Source organism: Palaemon carinicauda, chromosome 11 (genome assembly GCF_036898095.1).
Source record: "Palaemon carinicauda isolate YSFRI2023 chromosome 11, ASM3689809v2, whole genome shotgun sequence".
NCBI classification, from domain to species: domain Eukaryota; kingdom Metazoa; phylum Arthropoda; class Malacostraca; order Decapoda; family Palaemonidae; genus Palaemon; species Palaemon carinicauda.
Genome location: NC_090735.1, coordinates 116,681,670 through 116,694,169, shown reverse-complemented (window position 1 = coordinate 116,694,169; position 12,500 = coordinate 116,681,670).

The following is a 12,500-nucleotide window of genomic DNA, read 5'->3' as shown; positions in this document are numbered from 1 at the left end:
TATTTTTCCTTCTTTCCTTTCCTTACTGGGCTATTTTCCCTGTTGGGGCCCCTGGGCTTATAGCATTTTGCTTTTCCAGCTAGGGTTGTAGCTTAGCAAATAATAATAATAATAATAATAATAATAATAATAATAATAATAATAGTAATAATAATAAAAATAATAATAATAATAATAATAATAATGATAATGATAATGATTATTATTATTATTATTATTATTATTATTATTATTATTATTATTATAATAATAATAATAAGAAGAAGAAGAAGAAGAAGAAGAAGAAGAAAAAGAAGAGAACGTTACTCTATAACAATCGTATCAAACGGAAACGGTCCATTTTAGGATATATAAACTTGTCATTTTGAGGTGACTTTCAAAACGGGAGTTGTAACGCAGCAGCAGACAGGATTTGTGGACTTGTCGCTTCCATTCCTTGTGGTCGTGTCGGTTACCTGGCTCATGTCATTGTCATTACCTGCTTAATTGCCCTGTCCACTCTCATTGGTTGGGACAGACCTACAAAGGCGAGTTTTTGAAAGGCGGTTTGCTGTGAAATGTGTAACGTTTAACGTAAAGGTGACGTATATGAATGAGTCTGTTAACTAAATATATTTCAGTATTTAAGATGAATATGTTTTCTTTTATTCTGGTATTCGGAAAACAAAGTTGTTTGCGAATCTGAAAAGGGTTCGCTTCTAAACTGCTTCACTTAACTATGCCTAATTCATTTGTTTCAACCTTTGCGCTAAATTCTTTAGTAGCCTGTAAAAACAAATACAAAATTGATACCTTGACAGTAATTTTATGTCCAATAGACGGCGTTTCATAATTCCAATAAGTATACCAAAGAATACTAACTTACCAGAGCAAAGTATCGTAGCCATTTACTTGATACTTTTTAGAAAACAAATGAAAATTAACATTTGCTTTGTCCACGTTTTTCGGTCAACTATTCATATTGGTCGTCATTTCGTCAATTAACGCTATCCTTGTAAACGATTCACTCTCTCTTCTCTCTCTCTCTCTCTCTCTCATCTCTCTCTCTCTCTCTCTCTCGTGAATTTATAAATCTTCAGCAATGGATAGTAGAAGGCAATCTCTGGGAATAGAAAAGCAATTTCCTTCTCTATAAGAAAGCTCATCGTAGAGACCTCTTCCTAAAAGGTGTAAGCACATCAACAACGAATTCCCGAAGAGGGTGACCGCCCCTAACAATGGAGACAAAAGCCTAACACTCTCCTTCTCTCTTACTTAGATGGGCAGTACCGGGTAATTACTACCTGGAAAGAATGGCTTAATTGTGACCAAAGGTGACAGCGAGGAGGACTTACTTTTGGGGGGTAAGAGGATTTGGAAGGATCGCCTCTCGAGTTGTTGTGGTGCGATCCAAGACGGCTGTTAGGGATGAGCACGGGGGGGGGGCGGGGGGGGGTTGAATGGTAGGCTGGGATCCTCCAAGGATGCTAGAGTAAACAAATGAGGAGGTATACATGGAAGAAGAGTAACTACGCTAATGGATGGAAACGAATAAAGAACTGAAGTGTAAGTGAATAAAACGAAGTAATGAAGAAATGAATGAAAGAGTAAATATATAAAAAAATTTGCATGGAGAAAAAAATTTTGTTTAATAACAAACAAACGAGGGCAGTATTTAGAAGGCTAAATAAACCTATTCATGAAAAAAAGAATGGAGAAAAAATCTAACAAATAATGAATATAAATAGAAAGTCAATAATCTCATAATGGGCATGAACTAAGAGAGAAAGTGTAAATGAGCAACGGGGGTGAAAATTGAATTGTACCAAAAAATGAAAATAATGAAAAAGACTTTATTTTAATGAGTGACGAGAGGCACACGTGCTATATGAAACTACTTTGAGATGTGCCATAGGTGTACCACTATACGAAATATTCTATATATTTGATCATCTTTATCTATCCTTCAGTAAACTTCAATTCGCAAGGAAAATAAAACCAGAGAAAAGATATATGCTATTTATATTAAAAACGTAAGTGTTAAAAACATTTCTCTCTCTCTCTCTCTCTCATCTCTCTTCTCTCTCTCTCTCTCTATCTCTCTAGTGGTAGAGCACTCCGCTCAAAAATTTGGGAACCAGTGTTAGATCATCGAAGCGGACGAGAACTATTTATGTTTGTTTCTTGAAATCCACTAGGCTACTATTGACCTAGTTATGAATTAGGTACCTAATGGATAACTGACCTATGTGGGTCATAGAGGAGAGAGAGAGAGAGAGAGAGAGAGAGAGAGAGTATTCTATGAAACTTGGTTGAGCCCTCCCTGTCTCATGGTATACTTTTGACAGTTCATTAGAGAGAGAGAGAGAGAGAGAGAGAGAGAGAGAGAGATTGTTCATTGCTGTCAAAAGTATACCATGAGACAGGGAGGGCTCAACCAAGTTTCATAGAATACTCTCTCTCTCTCTCTCTCTCTCTCTCTCTCTCTCTCTCTCTCTTGAAATCGGAATGCTTAACAGGAAAGAGGGATAATACCACTTACCAAGGGGTCCTAAGATCAGTGAAACCTAAATTCCAAAGTGCGATTGGGTGTAGCCATTGTATTAGCTCAAATGTGGAAAGCTTAATCCTGTATAAATGGAAAGATTTCGGTTCGTCTTCGGAGCACAAATAACCAGGTTTTACCTAGCGCACATCAGAGGCTAGGCAGCCATTCATGCTGTGAGGTCTCTCACTCTCTCTCTCTCTCTCTCTCTCTCTTGGACAGGCCGTCGCCTCCCAAAGTCATCCAGTTCTATGTATTGTGAACTACATGGACTTTTAGATGTAGTTATTTCAATTTTGTGAACCAAAAACCACGGCTTCATCATCTGCCCTCTCATCACACAATCCAACAGGCCAACACTCGGTTACACAAATACTTAAACAGCTAGACAGAATCAACATGAGCTCACTGGTAGTGCACTTCTTGTTAGATTCCCTCTCAAGTGGGTCTTCCGGTTAACAGCACGTCTGACCATTTCGTAAAGGCTGCCTGTCAACTGGATCCTCCAGAGGCTGATTCCCATTCCACCCCTCCTGTGCTGCAAAAAATGGTGCGCCAGGCCACGGCCCATTCGTAGTAATGACGAGAGCCACCAGTGTATCAATACAGCATTATGACCACTTCCTTCCTCACCAACACAGTCATAACTCTGACTAGCCTTTACATTCAGATCTTCCTTAACAATTCTATCCTGTTGCTAATACTAGGCAGGCAGTTAATTCTAATAGCCAGGCCTTCTCCATCATGAGGCTCAATACTACACAGTATTCTAGAAGTTTTATTCCAGCTGTTGCCAAGTTGTTGGAATGATCTTCCTAATCGGGTAGTTGAATCAGTAGAACTTCAAAAGTTCAAAGTTTGGAGCAAAAGTTTTTTATGTTGACCAGGCTGACATGAGTCTTTTTATAGTTATATATATGACATATCTGTTTTGACGTTGTTAATAGTTTATATATGACATATCTGTTTTGACGTCTGTTACTGTTTTTAGAATGATTTATTGTTAATTTGTTTCTCATCATTTATTTATTTCCTTATTTCCTTTCCTCACTGAGCTATTTTTCCCAGTTGGAGCCCTTGGGCTTATGGCATCTTGCTTTTCCAACTAAGGTTGTAGCTTGGCTTGTAATAATAATAATAATAATTGGATTAAAAGTTCGTCGAAATAACGTGATTTGCGCGCTTCTTCTGCTGGTTTGGCGACCAGTTTAGTAGGTGGCTGACCAAGATGGATTTCCTCACTTCTCCTCCTGTAGTTTATGTGACGCACCCATGCAGGACAAGAGTAATAAAGAGAACCTGGAAATGTAGACGGAACAAAGTTGATTTATCAAATATAAATATAGATAATTAATTAAATAATATCAAATTAATCTTCTGCATTTCAAGGAAAAAACTACCTAGGAGTTTGTACACCCTGCCAATGAGAAGCAAGTTTTGTGGATTTAAAAACAAAATTTTTGTAAGCTTGTTTGTAAAGAGGGAAATTTGTAATAAACTTTAAGAAACGTCATAAATTCAAATAATCTCATTCGTATTTACGGTAATATGCAAAGTTCCTTATAACGCACAGGTAGGCAATCATCCTTGTTTTGCACAAAGGGAATTTACTGTTACGAAAATAGCTAATAAATTTAAGCATTATTGGTGTTAGTTAAAAAATTTTTAGACTTGGAAATTCTGGCTTGTATCACAATATTTAGTTTATTTCGAAAAAGTACACAAAGTTGATCTAGCATAAAATACAACCACTTCTCTTCACTTTCACTTGGTCGGGCCTGACTTACTCGTATATCCAGTGCTACTCATATGACGCTGATAAAGGTGATTGTAAGTTGAAAAAGTTCCCAAGTTGTTCTTAAGGTTTTTAAGAGCGACTTTCACGGTTGTTCAAAAGCCAATTAGTAACATTTATGGGGATGGCGACCAAGAGTGAGCTCCCCGCTTTCCTCTAACCACTGCTTAGCTATAAAACTCCAAAAGAGTGTTTTTAAAGCAACTGACATTCACACTTCATGATATCTACTCAGAAGGCGTCAGGTTTTCAGATGAGAAGTTGAGATAGCAGTAAATGCCAACGGTTTGCACAATGACGCCTAGTGGGTATGTGAAAGGCGACCATGAAATGAAGCATACGCCGTATTTGATTGTTTACAGCATGCATGACTTGAGTGATGCTAGAAGCCAGATAAAGAGTCATAAATATCAGAGCAAAAGACATGGAATGAAAATATAGTTTGGAATGGCTGGTATTTGAAGAAACGAATAAGGAATGGTACTGCTGGTTTCGTGATTATGTACAAACTTGTTTCTTTTCTCTATTACTATTTTAAAACTTCCGCAAACCTATCAAAAGTCAATATTTCCATCGGAGAAATATTTCTAAGTAATGTATCTCGAAAGCGTTGTTTGTACCGTGAGCATACGGTACTAAAATCACGACGCTTTTTCAGATACTTTAACTGGAATCACGTGTACAGTTGCTTTTTTGTGAAATTTCATACCATCGACGATTTTTTTTTTTTTTTTTTTTTTTTTTTGCCGTTGCTTTTCCAGACGCTCAAAAATATACGAGATACTTCGACCTGAATATTTATCCCTCATCCCGTAATTCCAGATTTCATTCCAGTCGTTGTTACTTCAGCTTTTACAATGCATTTCCTGACGTATTTGTGGATCTTTGAAAAAATACAATACTTTATTATATGGAACTTTTCTATGAAGCTATGATTCAGCATTGTGAGAATTCTCAAAAAGATGAAGGAATTACGAATGTTATTTGGTGCGAATGTCCAAGATAGTTTTGCTGTTATATTCACCCAACATACTCATCGTTGACAACATAAATAAATCTCATAAAAATGACGTTATAATATAAACTTTGAAATAAACATACATCTGTGGCCATTTCAAATTATTTCTGAGAAATCGCAGAAATGGAACTATTGATAATTACATAGATATGATCAATTATTTTGAAAACAGGGAGAGAAATTACGACGGCTTTGTAGTATAAGCAAAAACGATCAAAATGTCCTGTCACTGTTTACAATAATTCGGTTATCTGTACTCGATTAATCGTGTCACATGGAACAAATTCGATCAACAGCATTAGAAATTAAATATGTCCTCATAGAGGGTACATATACAGATTTTATTTACATTTAAACAAACTGAGTACCTTTGAGATGATACGTGGTCTGAACTTACTAATCACGGTATAATAAGACAGACAGTATAAAAGTTCCAACTTACTGCTATGCTTATGGATCTACAGTGGTAATATAATATTTCATAAGATTTCCATAGTTTCACATCCCTGTTAAGTAGTACTTCCTCACACTCCTAACCCACAGAGAATTAAAATCAGCTCTTTAGAAAAGAGCATATTTTAGAAGATATACTAAATTCAAACCAAAACACTTTCCAGTACATGGCCTTTCTTAAACTGATAAGGTCATCGGCATGTGTGAATGAAACGCAGAAGACTGGCTGGGGAAGTCTGCCTCAACGTTTGTCAAAATGGTTAGAAGACCCTTGCGACTTCTGCCTTTCGAAGGACCCCCAGAGATCTTGTTTGGCTAAACTTTTAGCATCCTGAGATGACCGGAGGAGTCAGATCGAGTGTTAAAGATGCTAAATGGGATGCGAGATGGGTTCTCCGTTAAGTATATTGTATTCAAGTAGTTCCTTATTCAATGTGGTTACAATAATGACTGAGAGTTTTAAGGATTTGAATGTCTCAAAAACTTTTAGTTCATCCGCGGAGACTCCATTTGCTCTTTAGTAGAGCGATTTAGGTTAAGCATTTGCAGAGTTCTTACGATCTTGTCTAACTTATTCTTGAACTCGTTTACCGTGTTACTGTTTACTACTTGCGCTGGAAGTCTATTTCAAGCATTTGCTATTTTGTATGTATAGAAATTGCCGCGTTGAGTGGGTGTTTGTATCATTTCAATTCCAGTTTGTTATCCCTTACCTCTGGACTGATTTGTGCTAAGCGTGAAGAAGCTGCTGTAATGTATATTTGTTATTCCTTTAAGAATTTTAATTGCGTCTTTTAACTCTCTTCTTTGTGGGTGAGGAGAGAGAGAGAGAGAGAGAGAGAGAGAGAGAGAGAGAGAGATTACTTTCAGTCTGGTATGTATACAATCACAGGTAAAAATGCTTTTAAAGATACGTGTGGTAATAATGCCCTTCAAGTCGATGAACGAGGATGATGGAAGCCATAAATAAGATTTAATCATATCTAACTTAAGGCTGTTTATCACATAGTCACCTACTATAAACGACGCTTTATAAATGCAATTAAGGTGATATCACTCTTCCGTAGATCTTGAAGTATCAGAATGCATTTGATTGTTTGTTCTATAATAAAGGCCTGTTTGAATGCCATGCCAAGTTTTCAGACTCTCTCTCTCTCTCTCCTCTTCTCTCTCTCTCTCTCTCTACATGAATCAGTGATATAACTTTACAGAGTGGTTTGCTCTTTTGCATGGATAAAGACAAAACTCTTCCGAAACCTAGAAATAATGATTTCATATCTATAATGGAAACTAATATTATTATTATTATTATTATTATTATTATTTTTATTATTATTATTATTATTTTTTAGTGGCAGTAGTAACAAAAGTAACAACGACAACCGTATAACATGGGTAAGATATCAAATGACAAGAAACCAATCAAAACATTCCCAATATTATCTTTCGTCCGAACGCATATCGAATTTCTCGTATTTCTTTCACATATCTGAAGCCTTTTTAACACTGCTAACCTGGACCTTATATTGGCATAAGCAAATTTCAAATAGTCTCATCTCTGAAAAGGCCTATGCTGTCTATGTGATCTATCCGAGAAAATTGAATGCTCTGTCGTTTTCTGCTATTTTTAAAGCTTTGTGAGCGTGGAACAGCCTGTAGTTCACAAGGAAAAAACAGTGATTAATCACTTGAAACTCTGTAAGCAGATAATTAGACAGTTAACAGCAGAGCTGGACCTACTGTAGGGCCTAGGCTGGAGGGAGACCCCGCTATTGATAGAATGTATTCGGTTCGTTTGGTTTTAGGCCTATTTTAGATATAGACATATCCTCTCCTATCTCTGAGACTTCTTTGTGTATAAATTTTCGATGTTCCTTATCGACCCCTTAGTATTCACTGTATAATATAATCCCATATTATTTCTAGCCTAGTCAGATAAAAAAGATATTATTAAAATACAACTTCATTTTAGTAGCAAGTTTCCAGGAAATAAAAGAAGTGATGAATAGCTATAACTCTCACCCTGATGAACATAAAAAAAAAAAAAAAATACAACCTCCTATTAAAACCTTAAACCATTTCTGTAATGCTAAAATTTTCCCTTTTGCTACACATTTTTTTTTTATCGTCCTCTTCCTAGCCCCGGTCTTAATCTTGGTTTTACAGTAGTCCTCCTCCTGGACCTAGTCATAGTCCTAGGCCTGGGCCTGAGCCTAGTCTTAGTAGAGGCACTGGCTGGTCTTAGTCCTGGTCGAAGTCCTGGTCCTGGGCCTGACCTTTGTCCCGGGGCTGGCCCTGAGTTGGTCGTTGTCAGAGTGCTCTCTTCCTCTTGCTGGATATACCACTGACCTTATCCTATAAAAAGGTGTTTACGCTTAATATATATCCGCATCACTGAAATGAATATGGATTTAGAAAGACCTTCATAATTCACTATAATAGGCTTCGTTTCCCAGCCTGATTTCTGGTTTTAGAGGAAGATCTACATACACGATTTTAGTTTTGAGTATTTTCACGTTAATTTGTTTGGCAGGAAAAAATTCTAATTGACAGAAAGCAATGCTATACAACTTGTATAAAAGTGAATTCCAACTTAAAAGGATCTTCCATTTCACTAATTACCAGAAATAAATTTTATCTCTATGGTAAATAAAACAAATGATTTGACTTCATGCTGTATAGTACTGAGTGAATCTTTCCTGCTATGTTCTGGACGTGTTGAAGATTTTTCTCTTTTATTTTCATGAGATATTTTCTCTCTCTCTCTCTCTCCTCTCTCTCTCTCTCTCTCTCTCTCCCCTAGGTTATCTATGACGATTTATAATGTTAGGTTCTCTCTGCGAAGTTTCAGAACTGAGAAATGTTAAGATAATAGAGCCAGTGGGAAAAAAAAAATCCAACTGTGGCGTTCGTCAAGAAAGAAAAGAAGAGTTTCAAATAGTTCTGTAACCGCTGATATACTACATCAGAGAGAGAGAGATGAGAGAGAGAGAGAGAGAGAGAGAGAGGACTTGTAATTTTTTATAGTATTTCCTTGTTATACCTTACCTACCAAGCCATCACCTTTCTTCAGTCTCAGCACATATCTCTCTTCTTTCTCTCTCCTTCTTCTCAATTTCCTGTCAGGAGAGAGGAGAGAGAGAGAGCAGAGAGAAGAGAGAGAGAGAGAGAGAGAGAAACTTGTAAGTTTTTTAGTATTTCTTTGTTATATCTTGCCTACCGAGCCATCACCTATCTTCAGTCTCAGCACATATCTCTCTTCTTTCTCTCTCCTTCTTCTCAATCTCCTGTCCAGGAGAGAGAGAGAGAGAGAGAGAGAGAGAGAGAGAGAGAGAGAGAACTTGTAAGTTTTTTAGTATATCTTTGTTATATCTTGCCTACCGAGCCATCACCTATCTTCAGTCTCAGCACATATCTCTCTTCTTTCTCTCTCTCCTTCTTCTCAATCTCCTGTCCAGGAGAGAGAGAGAGAGAGAGAGAGAGAGAGAGAGAGAGAACTTGTAAGTTTTTTAGTATTTCTTTGTTATATCTTGCCTACCGAGCCATTACCTATCTTCAGTCTCAGCACATATCTCTCTTCTTTCTCTCTCCTTCTTCTCAATCTCCTGTCCAGGGGAGAGAGAGAGAGAGAGAGAGAGAGAGAGAGAGAGAGAGAGAACTTGTAAGTTTTTAGTATTTCTTTGTTATATCTTGCCTACCGAGCCATCACCTATCTTCAGTCTCAGCACATATCTCTCTTCTTTCTCTCTCCTTCTTCTCAATCTCTGTCCAGGAGAGAGAGAGAGAGAGAGAGAGAGAGAGAGAGAGAACTTGTAAGTTTTTTAGGTATTTCTTTGTTATATCTTGCCTACCGAGCCCATTACCTATCTTCAGTCTCAGCACATATCTCTCTTCTTTCTCTCTCCTCCTTCTCAATCTCATGTCGACCGAGAGAGAGAGAGAGAGAGAGAGAGAGAGAGAGAGGAGAGAGGACTTGTAAGTTTTTTAGTATTTCTTTGTTATATCTTGCCTACCAAGCCATCACCCTATCTTCGGTCTCAGCACATATCTCTCTTCTTTCTCTCTCCTTCTTCTCAATCTCCTGTCCAGGAGAGAGAGAGAGAGAGAGAGAGAGAGAGAGAGAACTTGTAAGTTTTATAGTATTTTTTTTGTTATATCTTGCCTACCAAGCCATCACCTATCTTCTGTCTCAGCACATATCTCTCTTCTTTCTCTCCTCCTTCTTCTCATATCCTATCCAGGAGAGAGAGAGAGAGAGAGAGAGAGAGAGAGAGAGAGAGAGAGAACTTGTAAGTTTTTTAGTATTTCTTTGTTATATCTTGCCTACCAAACCATCACCTATCTTCAGTCTCAGCACACATCTCTCTTCTTTCTCTCTCTCCTTCTCAATCTCATGTCGACGAGAGAGAGAGAGAGAGAGAGAGAGAGAGAGAGAACTTGTAAGTTTTTTAGTATTTCTTTGTTATATCTTGCCTACCGAGCCATTACCTATCTTCAGTCTCAGCACATATCTCTCTTCTTTCTCTCTCTTTCTTCTCAATCTCATGTCGACGAGAGAGAGAGAGAGAGAGAGAGAGAGAGAGAGAACTTGTAAGTTTTTTAGTATTTCTTTCGGTTATATCTTGCCTACCAAGTCATCACCTATCTTCAGTCTCAGCACATATCTCTCTTCTTTCTCTCTCCTTCTTCTCAATCTCCTGTCCAGGAGAGAGAGAGAGAGAGAGAGAGAGAGAGAGAGAGAGAGAACTTGTAAGTTTTTTAGTATTTCTTTGTTATATCTTGCCTACCAAACCATCACCTATCTTCAGTCTCAGCACAACATCTCTCTTCTTTCTCTCTCCTCCTTCTCAATCTCATGTCGACGAGAGAGAGAGAGATGAGAGAGAGAGAGAGAGCACTTGTAAGTTTTTTAGTATTTTGTTATATCTTGCCTACCAAAGCCATCACTATCTTCAGTCTCAGCACATATCTCTCTTCTTTCTCTCTCCTCCGTTCTCAATCTCATGTCGACGAGAGAGAGAGAGAGAGAGAGAGAGAGAGAGAGAGAGAGAGACCTGCCGAAGTAGTCGGGACGGAGGACCACCCACCATGTCATTCGAAAGCTCCTCCGCCGACACCAGAAATGATTTAAAGCTCTTTGTGGCGTGAGAGTTGGTAGGTAAGAAGACTTTGATCATCCCCACCGGTAACACGTCAGCGCAATCCCGCAAGGGAGGTTTACGGTTCCTTGCGCTTTCTATCAATAAGCGCAAGGCTATTAAGTGATGTCCGTCTTCAGACGGGTTGCGCCGGGTCCAGCGTTGAAGATTTTCTTTCATAAGATTGGTTCTCTCTTCATTCATGAGTCTTAGAAAGAGAGTAAAGTCTTTTTTTTATTTCCTTAATTAGTCTCCACTAAAGTGGAATGTTTCTTTTGTTTCATAACTGCGATTAGTTTTTCTTTCATGAATGTTTAATGGTATTGTGTGACTTAATACTTTTGCTTAACAGTTTCTGAATGAAATATGGCAATGAGAGTTTTCTTATTATATTCCGAGATAATTAGATTTATCATATTTTTTTTATGAGACTTTTAAAATTTATTACACTCGAATCCTTTTCCTAAGATGCTAATGGAATTACAGATTTCAAAAAATATTCCATGAGATTCTGAAAAAAGAAAAAAATATTGTTTATTCTTTAATGAAAGCTTTTTAATGGTTTACCATAATAAAGGATTTTTCTTTTTGGATATCGCTAACTTATGCTTATTTATGAATCATCCAATGTTTTACATTGAGCTTTTTCATTCTTGAAATAGTTTATCTGTACTTTTTCATAAGCCCCTTCAAAATAAAAATAAAAAAATCAAGGTATTCAAGAGATTTCTAAATCCATCCATCCCAGAAAAAAAATAAAGAAAGTGCGTTTGTGTTAAACCTATCACTGTTTCCGTCTTGAATATGTAATGCACAGCCCACATGGGCGATTTCACGTGTTGGTAGTAGCTGCCCCCACCCGGCTGTAATTGGTTAGGGGCCAATTACGACTGAGCATTTCGAACTGGTGTTTGAAAACTTCTACTGATGAAAGCTTTTCTACAGTATATGTCCTGTGTACATCTAACTTTTTCGATCTAATGTCTTAGCTTCGTTATAATACCTCGCGTTCATACCAAAGCGTAGTAGTCAGTGCGTAATTGTAGCTAAAATGTTAGCATAATGCATCCTTATAGTTCTAGTAGGTGCCTCGTAATGACAACCCACTGCTTGAGAGTTATCTCAGTATAGATAATGGGAGCCACTTATACCTTCATCGTCAATTTATTCGCTTAACTCCCGAGTATGATGTTTCATATTTCGTTGTTCTACGCGCAAAAAAAAAAAAAAAAAAAAAAAAAAAAAAAAACAGATGGGCAAGTATTGATAGCTTTGCCCTCTCGTTATTGCACCATCCTATCATAAATAGCATTATCCCAGAGAGAGAGAGAGAGAGAGAGAGAGAGAGAGAGAGAGATTATTATCATTAGAAAAAGAAGAGATTAACAAGGCCAATGAGTCAAAGATGATTTTCAGAGCTGGCTCGTTTATCAATCGGAAAAAAAAAATATTTATTTAATGTTAAATGAATGAATAAAATTAAATGTATATTAAATATAATGGATAGAAAATAAATAATTGTGAGGTAAGAGTCTGAGAGAGAGAGAGAGAGAGAGAGAGAAGAGAGAGAGT